The 14207-nt window shown below is 36.1% G+C and overlaps 1 long non-coding RNA gene across 1 annotated transcript; it reads left to right on the plus strand.

Annotated features, from left to right (window-relative positions):
• Positions 1 to 1181: 1181 nt before the first annotated feature.
• On the plus strand, positions 1182 to 11618 carry LOC145689001 (uncharacterized). The gene is made up of 3 exons (XR_014132057.1): positions 1182 to 1410; positions 7547 to 7692; positions 11117 to 11618. It is a non-coding gene; the product is annotated as an uncharacterized LOC145689001 (long non-coding RNA).
• The last annotated feature ends 2589 nt before the right edge of the window (positions 11619 to 14207 follow it).

A 14207-nucleotide genomic window follows, 5' to 3' on the forward strand; every position in this document is an offset into this window, starting at 1 on the left:
GTGCAATAGGAGCTATATTCTGCCCGTTGTTAGCATCATCAACAGTTTCATTCTCTACTGTCTCACCAATCATGATTTTTCTTGTAATTACTCTACCACTTCTAAGAATAGTTGAGTTCGTATTCATGAACCTTCTTACTAAGGTAAATTCACCCTTACTTAAACTTCGGGATATGAATTTACAAGAATCCCGGGTGAGGTAAACCAAAAATTTTACAACGACTCACCAAAGGTAGTCGTTAACCCTGGTTCAGTTATATCTTCAGTGGCAATAATCGTTTTCACCTTAAAATATCTTCTGAAGTTATATTCACTAGTATGCTCACCTTTTCTACTGAAATTACAAGTCCATGATGAATATTAAATAATTTATTCTTTGATTCCCTTTTAATGTATATTCACACAAACCGACTTGCAATCAAACATGTTAACTGAGTATCTATAAACAACGACATAGCAACCAACTAGACAATAATGTATATTTCTTATATATTAAAACATTCTTCTTTTATTATTTTTAATTAACATTATAACAGGTATAGTGCTTGTGTAAAAGCACTTTCTGCCCGAGATATATGTAATTATGGACCGATACAAAGTATCTCGTTATAAGCTAGAGGTTTTTTTTTGTAACTGTTCGTATTCGTTTCAGTAAATATGTGAGTGCTGTTCTTAAGTAAGTAAATACCAAATATATACTTAATATTTTCTTTGTATTTTAGGTTACATTAATATTAAAATCTATCATGATATCTAGGATAAAAATTAAATTTACATATTTATTTTATATTCTTTATGATTTATTTAGGCTGTCCGTCCTGACCGAGGTATTTAATGGTTTTTCCGCAGTCACACCAGGCAAATGCAGATATTGCACCTTTAACATAGGTCCTACCCTACACCTTTCCATATTCTTCCCCCTCCTCTATCGCGACGCCTTAGATACCTAAACAACAAATCAAGTTCAAATTTTGCGTAAGCTCAAAGGAAGGCTGTCAGGTATTTGCTTGTATATGGTTATAAGATTGAGGTGAGGGGGTGGAAGCGAAAACGATTAAAAATACGTTTACTAAATACAGTATTTGAACGGTTTGGATGAAGGGAAATTTTGTTCGGAAAAGGGAAATTCTGAAGCTTGTGAAGGGAAAAAGGCTCTGAAGGAATTGGCATCACTGGCTGTATTTAGGCACAGAGGAAGCCACAGATAAAAGATATATATTTGAGAGTACGTAAAATGGATATTTATTTACAATATGTTCTATGAAAGTAAATATGTTTCAAAATTGAAAGACCACATACTTTTAAACCGCTAAACAGTTTAAATTTACATGTTAGTGGGTGGAGGAAGCTGTAATGGAGCTGCAATCTAAACAGTGAAGAAGAGAAGACAAGACAAGACAAGAAAAGTCGGTAAGTATAACGATTACATAAAATAATTTAGTTTTATTGTCTGTGAGAAATTTATGTTTACAAATTAATAAAGGCATGTGGGATGCTAGATTTCGTTCTTTTATCTTTATACATAAAATACTGTGCAGGTTTACTTTTGGCTCATCTTTCGAAATAATTGCTGGAAAATAGATTATTTTAATAATTTTCTTTTTATTGTCTCCTAAATGATTTGCACTAGGCGATTTGAAATACGTCATATGGCATAGATGAAATTCAAAGGGAGCGTTAGAAGTAATTGTTGAAAAATTACAGTTATTCTTTTATGATTTGCGTATATATATATATATATATATATATATATATATATATATATATATACGGAACCGGATATATGACATAAAAACTACAGTGCAAAATATACAAATCAGCGTGTACTACGTGGCCACTAAAAAGCACCAATAGGCAGGGTTCTAGAACACAGGTTCCTCTTCCCATTTATCTGTAATAAAGACAGAAATCAACGTGCCCTACGGGGCTCTAACCCGCATTCACTTGCTAACGCGCGCTCGGCAATACTATGTGAATTAAATATTTTAATTTGGTACCGAAAAAAAAATTAACCTATATGGGGGACCTGTGTTCTAGAACCTTCCCGCACCAATACTATCTGAGTCAGACCATTGCGAAGGTGGAGGACAACAGGAGCGAGGGAAACTTTCAAAGGGAAAAGATGCGGGCAAGTCTTTAGTTTAGGCAAGGCAGTGACAATAACCAATTCATCTGAACCGGTTCCTGCAGTTACAGTTCCCAAGAAGGAAAGACAGAAAACAACGTGCCCTGCGGGGCTCTAACCCGCCTTCACTCGTTGACGCTCGCTCGGCAATACTATGTACTGACATAATATCACTGCCTTTCCCAATGTAAAGAGTTACCAAAGATGCGTACATTACCATTTTTATGGGCTTAAGTTTAGAGTTGCCCCTCCAGTCTGAAAGTGCCCTTGGACTTTGCAACATACAAAAAACAATGCTTAAAGTATTAAAAATTGTTACATTTCATGTAACTTCAGTACTCCGTGGGCTTCACAAAAATTTAAAAGGTTTCCTTCATTATTTTTGCGCATTCGTTACACCTGTTCGCCATATTCGCCATATTTTACAACTACCAGGCTGCTGAAACCTTCCGCGAATACTTCCGCATCCGGCAAATAGTGCTGACTTCCACATATCTTTTCTCGCATTAAACATAACTCTCCTGTCGAACTTACACTCCTAAACATCAAATAAAAACTTCAAATTATCATTTCTTACCTCATTTCTCATGTAAATTTTCCTGATTTTTATAAAAAGCGGAGGGGTAACTCTAAACTTAACCCTTTTTATGACAGGTTTTAATAATTCTGCGTGCAGTTTTACTTCTAGCGTGTCACTCGAAATCAGTGTTTCTTTCAGAAGTAATGTTCCGGGGGGCATTGCTCATGCTATTTTAGTTATTATTATAAACGTATTATTTTTATATTGCTCGAAATACTTAGTGAAATATGATTCTTTCGCTACTTTCCTTCTTGTTGTCTATTTAATGATTTTCGCCAGACGACGTATAAATTTTTCACTTGGCATAGATAAAATTCAAGGGGACCGTCAGAATTAATTGTCGAAAAATTACAATTCTCTTACGATTTGCGTATTTATACTGATTCCTGTGGATAAGAAGTACAGTACAAAAAATACAAACCAATCTGTGTTAGGGGGCTACTAAAAACCACGAATGCCATTAACCGAGTCAGGGAGGGTGAAGGCGGATGGCCCGAGGGGATGCTTCCCAAGGAAGCAGACACGTACATTTCTATTTTGATGGGTTAATTGTGCGTGTATTACCATTTTACTGACGTATTTACGATTTTTGCAGGGGAGAGGGGCTTCGCTAACTTTGTTCTGCAAGATAATTCATTTACTTTAATATAGTAAGTACAATTTCAAGGATCTCAAGCCCGGAAGCCCCCCTTAAATACGCCACTGGCTTATAATAATTCTGGGATTCAGTCGAGCAGAAGTTTACACCGAGAACAAATTTTATAGATAAAATGTGATGTGCAATATTTTTCGTGAAGGAATGAGAGTGTGGATGTAAGTTATTTCTTTCATTGCACAGCTTATTGAAATTGATTTTGAATGCAAATACGGTAGAAGTAAGCGGCGGGAATTTGCGGTTCATACGTCAGTTGTGGACATCTGCGATGGCCGTAATGTAAACATTTTTTTTTTTTTTTTTTTTTTAAAGAATTGTGTGATATAAAGAGAAGGATTATAAAGTTTCTGCAGAGTCATGGTGTGGTGAAATGCGTAAAATCAACTGCGCAAAGTGTGGAAAAGATTGATTCAAGAAGAAAAATTCAGAACAGAAGCAATTGCCCTATTTTCTGTCGTAAGGGTAAGAAAGAAAGACGGTGTAACACTCGTGTATTAGCTGTGAAAGGTATTTTTTTTTTAAGGATCGAAATTAAGTGTTTTTGAAGATAAGAATAATTACAAATATTGTAAATGTTTTTCCACCATCCTCGTTTATGCGTACCCCGCTCCTTTGTCGCAGACGTGCCTGCTCGCTACGCTGCCGCTCGGGCCCCCCAGCTGTGCTTCTGCGCTGATTCAGTTAGATAGCATTCGTGATTTTTTACTTGCCACCTAGCAGAATTGTTTCGCTTTTTCTTTTGGTGCTCCTCACTTAGTGCATATGGGCCCGCGGTTGCTCAGTGATAGCGTTCACCTCCGGTGCTTGGGGACCCTGGTTCGATCTCAGCTCGTGCCGTGTGGACTTTCTCGGGGTTCTCCCGTTTCCTCCCACTTTCTTCATTCCATCTTCATTTCTCATTATCACCGTCTCCTTTGGCCTAACCAGCATAACCGTGGGACGTTAAACTTAAGGATTTCTTTTCGTTTAGTGCATGTTCTGCAAAAAGGAACCGGAAGATGCAAGAAATGCGTCAAAATTTGGTAAAACAGTCTGCTCGAGTATTGCCTAATTCTGCGTGCCAGGGGACCCCCCCCCCCGAAATTTCGACTTTTTTAAAATTTAGCCTAATTTTAGGGGCAATTTTAGGAAATTTAATATAAAACACCTTCATATTTAGTTTGGATCCCCCCCCCGAAATAAATTCCTAGGTACGCTACTGCTGCGTGCAGATTTACCATTGGAGTGCCGCTCGAAATAATTGTTGAAAAATTACAATTCTTTCGGTATTTTTTTATTGTCTCTTAAATGATTTGCGGCAGGCGATATGTAAATATTTCACCTGGCATATGTAAAATTCAAGGGGGCCATCAGACTAGATTTACCGAAAAATTACAATTAATCTTTTGCGATTTGCGTATATATATATGTTTTGTATTGTATTCGGGGTTTGCCTAAGTGGACCCAGCGCGGAAACACCCACCTTGGTTTTTCAGCTTTTCGTTAGTATATTATTGGTGCAATTAAGGTGATCACTTTGGAAGTGATTCTTATCAGATTTTGGACTTCGCTTGGGTGAATTAAGTGCTTTTACGTTAAGATATACAACATTCAACGTAAGACCTTATAAAGTTCTGAATGCATTAAAAAAACCGTACCTTAGATTGAGATAATTATAGAACAAATTAATGTATGGATTGTGTTTATAGCCTATTTGAAATAAAATATGCAATTTTATATTTTAGAATATACTTTCCCTGAATAATGTGCTCGCCCACTTGGCGACGCCGAAGGACATTATCCCTCATACATCTGATAGGTTTAGGGCCATAGGTGCTGTTACTACTAGTAAATATGTAGTGTATTAAAAAAACTATTAGTATTATTTTTTTATTATCTTTGATGGTAACACTAAACGGTTTAGTTTAATTATTTGTTGCTAGTTTTCAAATAAGCTTTCTGTAGAATCAACAGCAGCAATAGCGTAAAAATTCGTGTCAAATTTAAGAATTTTAATGCTCTGAGTTTCGAAGAGTACGTAACGCTTACTATTTCAAGTGCTGAATTCAAACTTCGTACTAGTGGAAGTTTCGATGTACGGTAAAGAAAGCTTGCATTTTCCGAAAATAATGATAAACCTTCGTCGCAAATGAAGTGTTTGGGAAATTCCCGCAATTAAACGCACAAAGCACCGGAACTGAATACTTCAACAATAAAACTATTTAAAAAAAATGAAATGAAATCTTTCAGTTTTACGTCCCACGATTATGCCTGTTAGGCTAAAGGAGGCGGTGATTATGAGAAATGAATGAAATGGTGTAATAAACAAAGTGGGAGGAAACGGAAGAACCCCGACAAAACCCACGAGCACGGTGTTTGTCCACCAAAAGTCGACACGGCGCGAGCTGGAATCGAATCAGGGACCCCAAGCACCGGAGGTGAACGCTCTACCACTGAGCCACCGCGCCCCTAATAAAACTATTTATTTTACGCTGTAAGATATTTAGTTTCATTTAAGACATATTGAAACATTTACTTTATGAAGTATGAATTATACAGGGTGTTTCAAAACAACACCGACAACGTTTGAGAGATGATTCCTGACATCAAGATAAGACAAAAAGTATAGACCAACCTGGGTGCACAAATGCTTTCTTTCGGACTTATAGGCTGCCGGAAATATGAAAAGATGAACTTTAAGAGTCTATCGCGCCAAGTATCTTATCTATGTTGAAGTTCGCGAATAGTTTGTGTTTTCTGCATTACTACTACCTGAATACAGCGTGGGTGTAAAGTCAGTTCTTATTTGTAACAATGAATATTTCTAAAAGTAAACAACCTATCACAGTTTTATTTTCATCGAATACGCTATTAGTGTACCGTTTGGTTATTAAGTTACATTTCAACGTATACACCCATATTTTCCACAACTTCTAAAATGTTAACAGTATTACACGCGAGCTAAAGCTGACGCTGGTTTCTAGGATAATCTGGATTAAAAATAGGTATTGAGTTTACAACCACCGTGTATATTCTGAAACTTAAATTATTTCTTGTCTTCCTGTAGATTTCGTAATATTTTTATAGATACGTTGCTTTCATCAATTCCTAATTTACAACTGCAGGTTTGGCTGGTTAAACCAGCTGTTAAAAAAAAAAAACTAGTTTAAACTAAAAAAAATGCTTTAAATCGTGTGAACTTCATGGTGACGTCTCCACATATCACACCATCTGCATTACGTTTATCTACTTTTCACCTTTTAATCAAGGGGTCCCGTGTTCAATTCTCGGTCGATGTTAGGATGTTTAGGATGTTAAGGATGTTAAGCCTAAACATACGAAACGAAACCAAATTGTATATTTATACTTCCCTGAATGCCTGTTGTTTTATAAAGAAGCCAAGTTTACTTAAATATATTGATAGAAATTGGCAAAATGTATCAACTGCCTACGTAGCTTCCAACATCAGCTTGGATTCGACTTTGTTTTAATTTTGTTGAATGTTATCTACATAACAAATTTGTAATTTAATATGATACGTTGACCTTAAAATACATTTTACATACAAATACATTTAAACTAATAACAGGATTTTCCCAATGGCTAAGGCGGGAGTTTCCCGATTTATATGTAATTCTGTATAATGTTTTTACTTGTGTAACTCCTTATCTTTTTGTAATTCTGAAATGACTCTTGACAACTCTATTAACAACTAGGCCTATGTAAAGATCAGTACAACGTAATTTTATCAGGAGTCCGTGAGTGAGTCGGCAATCTCATTTGTGACCAATTAGTCCCGGTTTCGTGTCGAAATAGACAATTTCTCTTGGATGTAAGCCGAGAAGCGGTTTGGATTCCCTTCCAGCATAACCTTGGATAATAACACCAAGACGAAACAAACTAATTTCTGTCCATATTTAATATAAATACATAGAGTAAATTAATAAACAAAAAAAAACCTGTTTTTTTTTCAATAAAAATCATGGTTTTTGCCAACCCTGTACAACTGTTTGAAAATTAGTATGTAACTTTCTTTTATTGGAAAAACTAAACGTCAGTGCAAGTATTAATTTTTGAGGATGCGCCAATTGCAACTGACTCCGTGACACTGTCGTCTAAAATCAATGTAATTTGTTTAAGGGCATCAGTTGTGTGCTCTAAATTTCCATTACTATTACTTGAGTGCTTAGTGTGTATTTCGTTACAGGTCTAAGAAATGAAAAACTTGGAGGTCACAGCTTAGAAGCCATCACAAGAAACGTCATGAAAAAGACAAGTGCAATAGCTGAGCAATTTTGTTGGCACGGTGCAAAAGGAAAGAGCTTCACTCATTAATCACTAACACAATAATAGGTAAGAAACTCTCCCTACTGTTCTTTAATCTCATTTTAAGAGTGGAAAAAATTATACAAGTTGTCATTTAAAGAGCGATACACTATGTATAAATTCTTGTATATATATATATATATATATATAAAAGAAAAACTTTCTGGTGCCCTTTTTATTTTCTTTCGCTTTAACCCTTTCCGGATCCTGGCTTTTTGGGCTATTTTTTAGACTTTCAGTCAAGCAGGTACTGTATCGTCACTATTTATCCTAGGATCATGGTTCATAACTCATTCTCTTCAGAATAGAGCAGGCTTTCAAATGGTATCATTTTCATGCCCATACCATATACCAGGAGAGGGAAAATTGGTGTCAAAGGGGAAATTTTTTTGTCCAACTTTGGGCCCCCCTGTGTGAACGTAGAGACCTCCAAAAAATCTCATGAATAGTACTTGGTAAACTAAATGTGTGTACCAAATTTCAAGTTTCTATCTTGAATAGTAAGGGCGGGAGAAATTTTATCAGGAATTCCCACCATGCCCAAAACGACCCTAAAACACCATGATCTCAGGGAAAAAATTTCCTGAGACATCCCTAATTACCCTAGGGTCATGTTTCGCTCATCATTCTCTTCAGAACTGAACTGCCTTTCAGACGGTATGACTCACGTGTCTCTATCATGTATGTAAAGGGAGAAAATCCCGAAGAAAGGGATTTTTTGGGTCTAAAAATCCCTTTTTTAAACTTTTGCCCCTCTACCCCCCCTGTTTTTACGCAGAAATCGGAAAAAAACTACTGGTAAATACTACTCGGTGGACTGAATGTTTGTACAACATTTCAATCGTCTACGTTCAAAAATAAGCCCGCCAAAAAAATTTCCCTACCATGCCCCACTTTTACCCTATACAGAAGTATATTTGGATAAAAATTCACTGAGACGGCCCTAATTACCCTACAATAATAATTCGACCGTCGTTCTCTTCAGAATGGAACTACCTTTCAGACGGTATGACTCACGTGTCCCCATCGTGTATGTGAGGCGGGAAAATGACGACAAACGGGATTTTTGGGGTAAAAATATCTCTTTTTTTACCCCTTTGCCCCTCTGGTTCCCCCCCCCTGTTTTAACACTGACATCGGAACAAAAAATCTGGTAAATACTACTCGGTGGACTAAATGTTTGTGCAAAATTTCAATCGTCTACGTTCAAAAATAAGCCCGCCAAAAAAAGTATACCCACCATGTCCCATTTTTCCCTATATAGAAGTATATTTTTAAAAAATTCCCTGAGACATCCCTAATTACCCTAGAATAATAATTCGACCGTCATTCTCTTCAGAATGGAACTGCCTTTCAGACGGTATGACACGTGTCCCCATCATGTATGTAAGGCGGGAAATTGACGAAAAACGGGATTTTGGGGGTTAAAAAATCCCTTTTTTACCCCTCTGGTTCCCTCCCTGTTTGAGCACTGACATCGGAACAAAAAATCTGGTAAATACTACTCGGTGGACTGAATGTTTGTGCAAAATTTCAATCTTCTACGTAGAAAAATAAGCCCGCCAAAAAATATTGAACATAGGCTTAGAAAATGAGAAAAGAAATTTTTGACGTCTGACGTCATCACCTCCTATGTCTGGACGCAGGACGGTCTGAAACCATACGTAATGTCTTCTACAAGGCCTCTGGACTTGGAAAACAAAAAAAAAACCGGACGAAAAAGCTCAAATAGAAGAGAAATAACGCAATGTACCATGAAAAACGCGTATGGTACAAAATTGTACCATAGGATCCCCAAAGGATTAAATACATACTATTGTGCCATGAATACTTCTCAGCATCATCTTCCTGTAAACTTTATTTCCCAAAAGCATGTACTACAAGCGCTGTTATAACATTTAAAACACTTTGAAAATCCTTATTTTAGCAAAATATGCAATTTTCCCATCTTCGAGTGACACGTTACATTTAAGTGTCCGTGGAAGAGAGAGCTGAATATGTATAGAGTATATTTCATCCTTCTACTGAATTGTTCTGTTATGTTGGTAGTTTTCTTGAGCATTTCATGATTCATTCCTACATTCGCGATTTTTTGTATTCTTTGCAATGCAACGTTATCAAAATTATTCATTTCTATAAGGCAAAGTAATATGTATGGCCTGCTCTGTGGGAAAGAAATCGAGTAAGGTAGCGGTGATCAAGGCCTTAGTAACCATCTCGGCATTCACCTAGTGCGACTGAAGGAAAAAGAATGATCGGGTCCAGATTTGAGATCGGAGTCTTCGGAATGAGACGCTAGTTCTTCATCAACTCAAATGCTGCCACATGTTTTCAAATTATTATTATTATTATTACTAGCAGCGTTCACCCCGCTTCGCTGCGGTCACCCCGGAACGCAATAAACTTTGTTACTTAGATAATTTTTACTTTTTCGCTTTCAAATTGCAGTAAATGTTAAAATTATAGCGCCTGTCATTTATGTTAACCCGCCGAGTCACATGGTCATGCGGGTTGCATATAAATACGTTTATTTTTACCTATGATGAACTAATAACAAAGGATTTGTACGTATGGACACTTGAATGGTCAATTATCTCAAGACACTGGTAATTAAAAATTAAAGTGATATGATAAAAACCATCTAGGGTCCAAATCATAATAACCCCCCAAAAATGAAAGAAATTGGTTCAGCCGTATTAGCGTGATGAGTTCACAAAGGATTTGTGCGTTCTCTTTTATATATATAGACTAGCAGCGTTCACCCCGCTTCGCTGCGGTCACCCCGGAACGCAATAAACTTTGTTACTTAGATAATTTTTACTTTTTCGCTTTCAAATTGCAGTAAATGTTAAAATTATAGCGCCTGTCATTTATGTTAACCCGCCGAGTCACATGGTCATGCGGGTTGCATATAAATACGTTTATTTTTACCTATGATGAACTAATAACAAAGGATTTGTACGTATGGACACTTGAATGGTCAATTATCTCAAGACACTGGTAATTAAAAATTAAAGTGATATGATAAAAACCATCTAGGGTCCAAATCCTAATAACCCCCCAAAAATGAAAGAAATTGGTTCAGCCGTATTAGCGTGATGAGTTCACAAAGGATTTGTGCGTTCTCTTTTATATATATAGATTTAATATTCGGTTTAATATTTATAAGATGCTGTACTTTTTAAAATAAAAGTGTGACCGCTTCATCTTACAATGTCCGTAATTAAGCTACAGTCTGAGGTATGTCACTTTCAGCTGTAGCTGTTGTCTTCCTTGCCATTTACATTTTCTTCAGGATGTTACTTTTGTAATACAATATTGTCTTCACAAGCTGCCGTAGGTCCTACACAAACATTTTAAATATTTTTGTAAGTTTAAGATGTAATAATTGATCTTTAATCATTCCCTTTTGTTATTGTTATTAAACGCTGCCTATTATCTTTATTTTCAGAAACTGTGTAACACAAGAGAAACGTAACTAACTATGAGATCGCGTAGATTATTGGGATTTGGCTTCAACATGCCATACAGAGAGGAACAAGATCAGTTAAGAATTCAGCTGCAGTTCCACAGAACTTTAACTGACAATTCGCAGCGTCGAAATTAGAGTTAGTTGTGGTAATCAAAAGTGAGATTATAAAGAAGCAAATCTGTATTTCTTGTTATTTAGCAGTGATATATCTTGAAAGTAGCAAAAAGTGACATTTCGTGAAAAGATTTATTCCCCATGCGCCGTATATTTGTAGAACATTTTCAACAACATACATAAATATTGTTGTTGATTTTTATTTAATTAGTATCAGTGACATAATTTTCTAGAACAAGTGTTTACAAGTTAAAATGTGAATTTCTGATATTTGAGAAGATTGTTCTTAATGTATAGAAACAAATAATACGAGCAGCATGAAGATGCTGCTGAAGAGAATTTAAATAAATAAAGCCAGAATAGTGTACATTTATATTTTTATTAACTACTAACCGATATAAACTGATATATATATGTATGCTTATTATAGGGGACAGTGTAAATTATAACTACATACTGTTAGTTTGCTCTCATAATTTTAAGCTTTTTTTGAAAAAAAAAAAAAAAACTCAAAATCTTATTTACACACAGGATGTTTCTGGGTGTTCCACTGCTACTACTGGTATGTGGCCACGCTGTCTATGTATGTCGGGGTGTCTTATGTGATGTTACGAGGTTCAAACTGCAAATTAGAGCCTTCACAATCATCGCGTGCCAGTTTTCAAAGCGGCTATATTGGATTTATTATTTTTAAGATAGGAAAAGGATTGCCAACAATTGTTCCTTGAATTGGATGTCTAAAAATCAATCCTTTTCTTTTTTTTTTTTAGTTAATCCAATACAGCCGCTTTCAAAACTGGCAGGCGACGATTGTGAACACACTGATATGCTGTTTGAATCTCGTGAGTCACATAAGACACCCCAACATATATGCACGGCGTGGCCACATACCAGTAATACCAGTGAAACACCCAGAAACATTCTGTGTGTAAATAAGATTTTGAGTTAAAAAAGCTTAAAATTATGAGAGCAAGCTAACATTATCTATATATATAAAAGAGAACGCACAAAATCCTTTGTCCGCTCATCACGCTAATACGGCTGAACCGATTTCTTTCATTTTTGGGGGGTTGTTAGGATTTGGACCCTAGATGGTTTTTATCATATCACTTTAATTTTCAATTACCAGTGTCTTGAGATAATTGACCAATCAGGTGTCAATACGTACAAAAAATCCTTTGTGCGCTCATCACGCTAATACGGCTGAACCGATTTCTTTCATTTTTGGGGGGTTGTTAGGATGTGGACCCTAGATGGTTTTTATCATATCACTTTAATTTTCAATTACCAGTGTCTTGAGATAATTGACCATTCAGGTGTCCATACGTACAAATCCTTTGTTATTAGTTCATCATAGGTATAAAAATAAACGTATTTATATGCAACCCGCATGACCCTGTGACTCGGCGGGTTAACATAACTGACAGGCGCTATAAATCACTTGAAAGCGAAAAAGTAAAAATTATCTAAGTAACAAAGTTTATTGCGTTCCGGGATGACCGCAGCGAAGCGGGGCGGGTTGGGGTGACCGCAGCGAAGCGGGGCGGGTTAACATAAATGACAGGCGATATAATGTTAACATTAGTGCAATCTTCTATGGTTTTTATCATATCACTTGAAAGCGAAAAAGTAAAAATTATCTAAGTAACAAAGTTTATTGCGTTCCGGGGTGACCGCAGCGAAGCGGGGTGAACGCTGCTAGTGTAGTTATAATTCACACTGTTTATTATTATTATTTTATTTTTATTTTGTTTTTATTTATTTGTTTATTCATTTTTTTGTCTGAGTCTGTGGGCCGCAATGGTTCCTCGTCATGAAGACAGAGTGAGGCAAAAACGTCTAAGCAGGTAAAATTGTACTGAAGAATCTTATGTTTTCTTCCAGTTGTTATGTCACAGCCTAGCCGCCTTTTTTTCAACCCACTATTTCTTCCCAGCAAGAAGCCGTTATATATGCAGAGTGACGCAAAAGTCCAGAGCCCATAGGCCAACTCGGTTACTATTGCAGATATGAAAACAATGTAAGATATGTAAGGACTCTTTTAAATTCCAGCAACACTTTTGTTTTTGTACTAGTGTACCGCACAATAAAGAAAATGCGTTACCATACATCATGTCGGGCTACACGAATGAAAGAATGTGTGGTTTGAAATTAGCTACACCAAGAAGAATTGAAAGGAGACACAGTGAAGGATAAACATGCAAATGCAATATCCACGCCAGTGGCGTAGCAACCACGATGTTAAGGGGGGGAAGCAGATACCAAGGACGCGAAATTGGGTCTTGCACTATATTTTTCACTGTGTCTTTCCGTTCTCTTTGGTCCAAATAATTTCAAACCACACTTTCTTTCATTGTGTTGTCCAACAGTGGCAGCGTTGTACTTTTCGTTACTATTGGGCGGTATACTAATATAAAAACAAAACTTGCTGCATTTTAAAAATTTCCTTCTGTATCTTACCTTGTTTTCGTATCTGCAATAGTAACCGAGTTGGCCTATGGGTTTCGGGTTCTATCATGTACAGAAAATATTCTGTAAATATTTTGTCATGTACAGGAAATATTCCCTAAATATTTTGTCATGCACAGAAACTATTCTCTAAATATTTTCTGCGATGTAGAAAAAATATTCACTAAATATATTTTGTCATGTAAAGAAAATATTTTGGCATATGTAGGAAAATATTGTCTGCGTTATTGGTAAATCATTTTAAAATATTCCATGAGAAACATTTTAAAAACCATTCCGTTAACATTGTATAAAACGTTTCAAATACATTTTCAGTAATGTTTGGAAATCGTACAGGAAACATTTTTTGGAAAACTTTTCTAACGGCGTATAAAATATTTCTACAACGTTTTTGAGGGTATTCAGAGAATATTTTCAGTATTATGTGGAAAATGTTTTCAACAATATATGGAATATATTTCCTTAAGGGAAGTAGGATACATTTTCT

This window comes from Thermobia domestica, chromosome 7 (assembly GCF_964235325.1).
Source record: "Thermobia domestica chromosome 7, izTheDome1.hap1.1, whole genome shotgun sequence".
Taxonomy (NCBI): Eukaryota; Metazoa; Arthropoda; class Insecta; order Zygentoma; family Lepismatidae; genus Thermobia; species Thermobia domestica.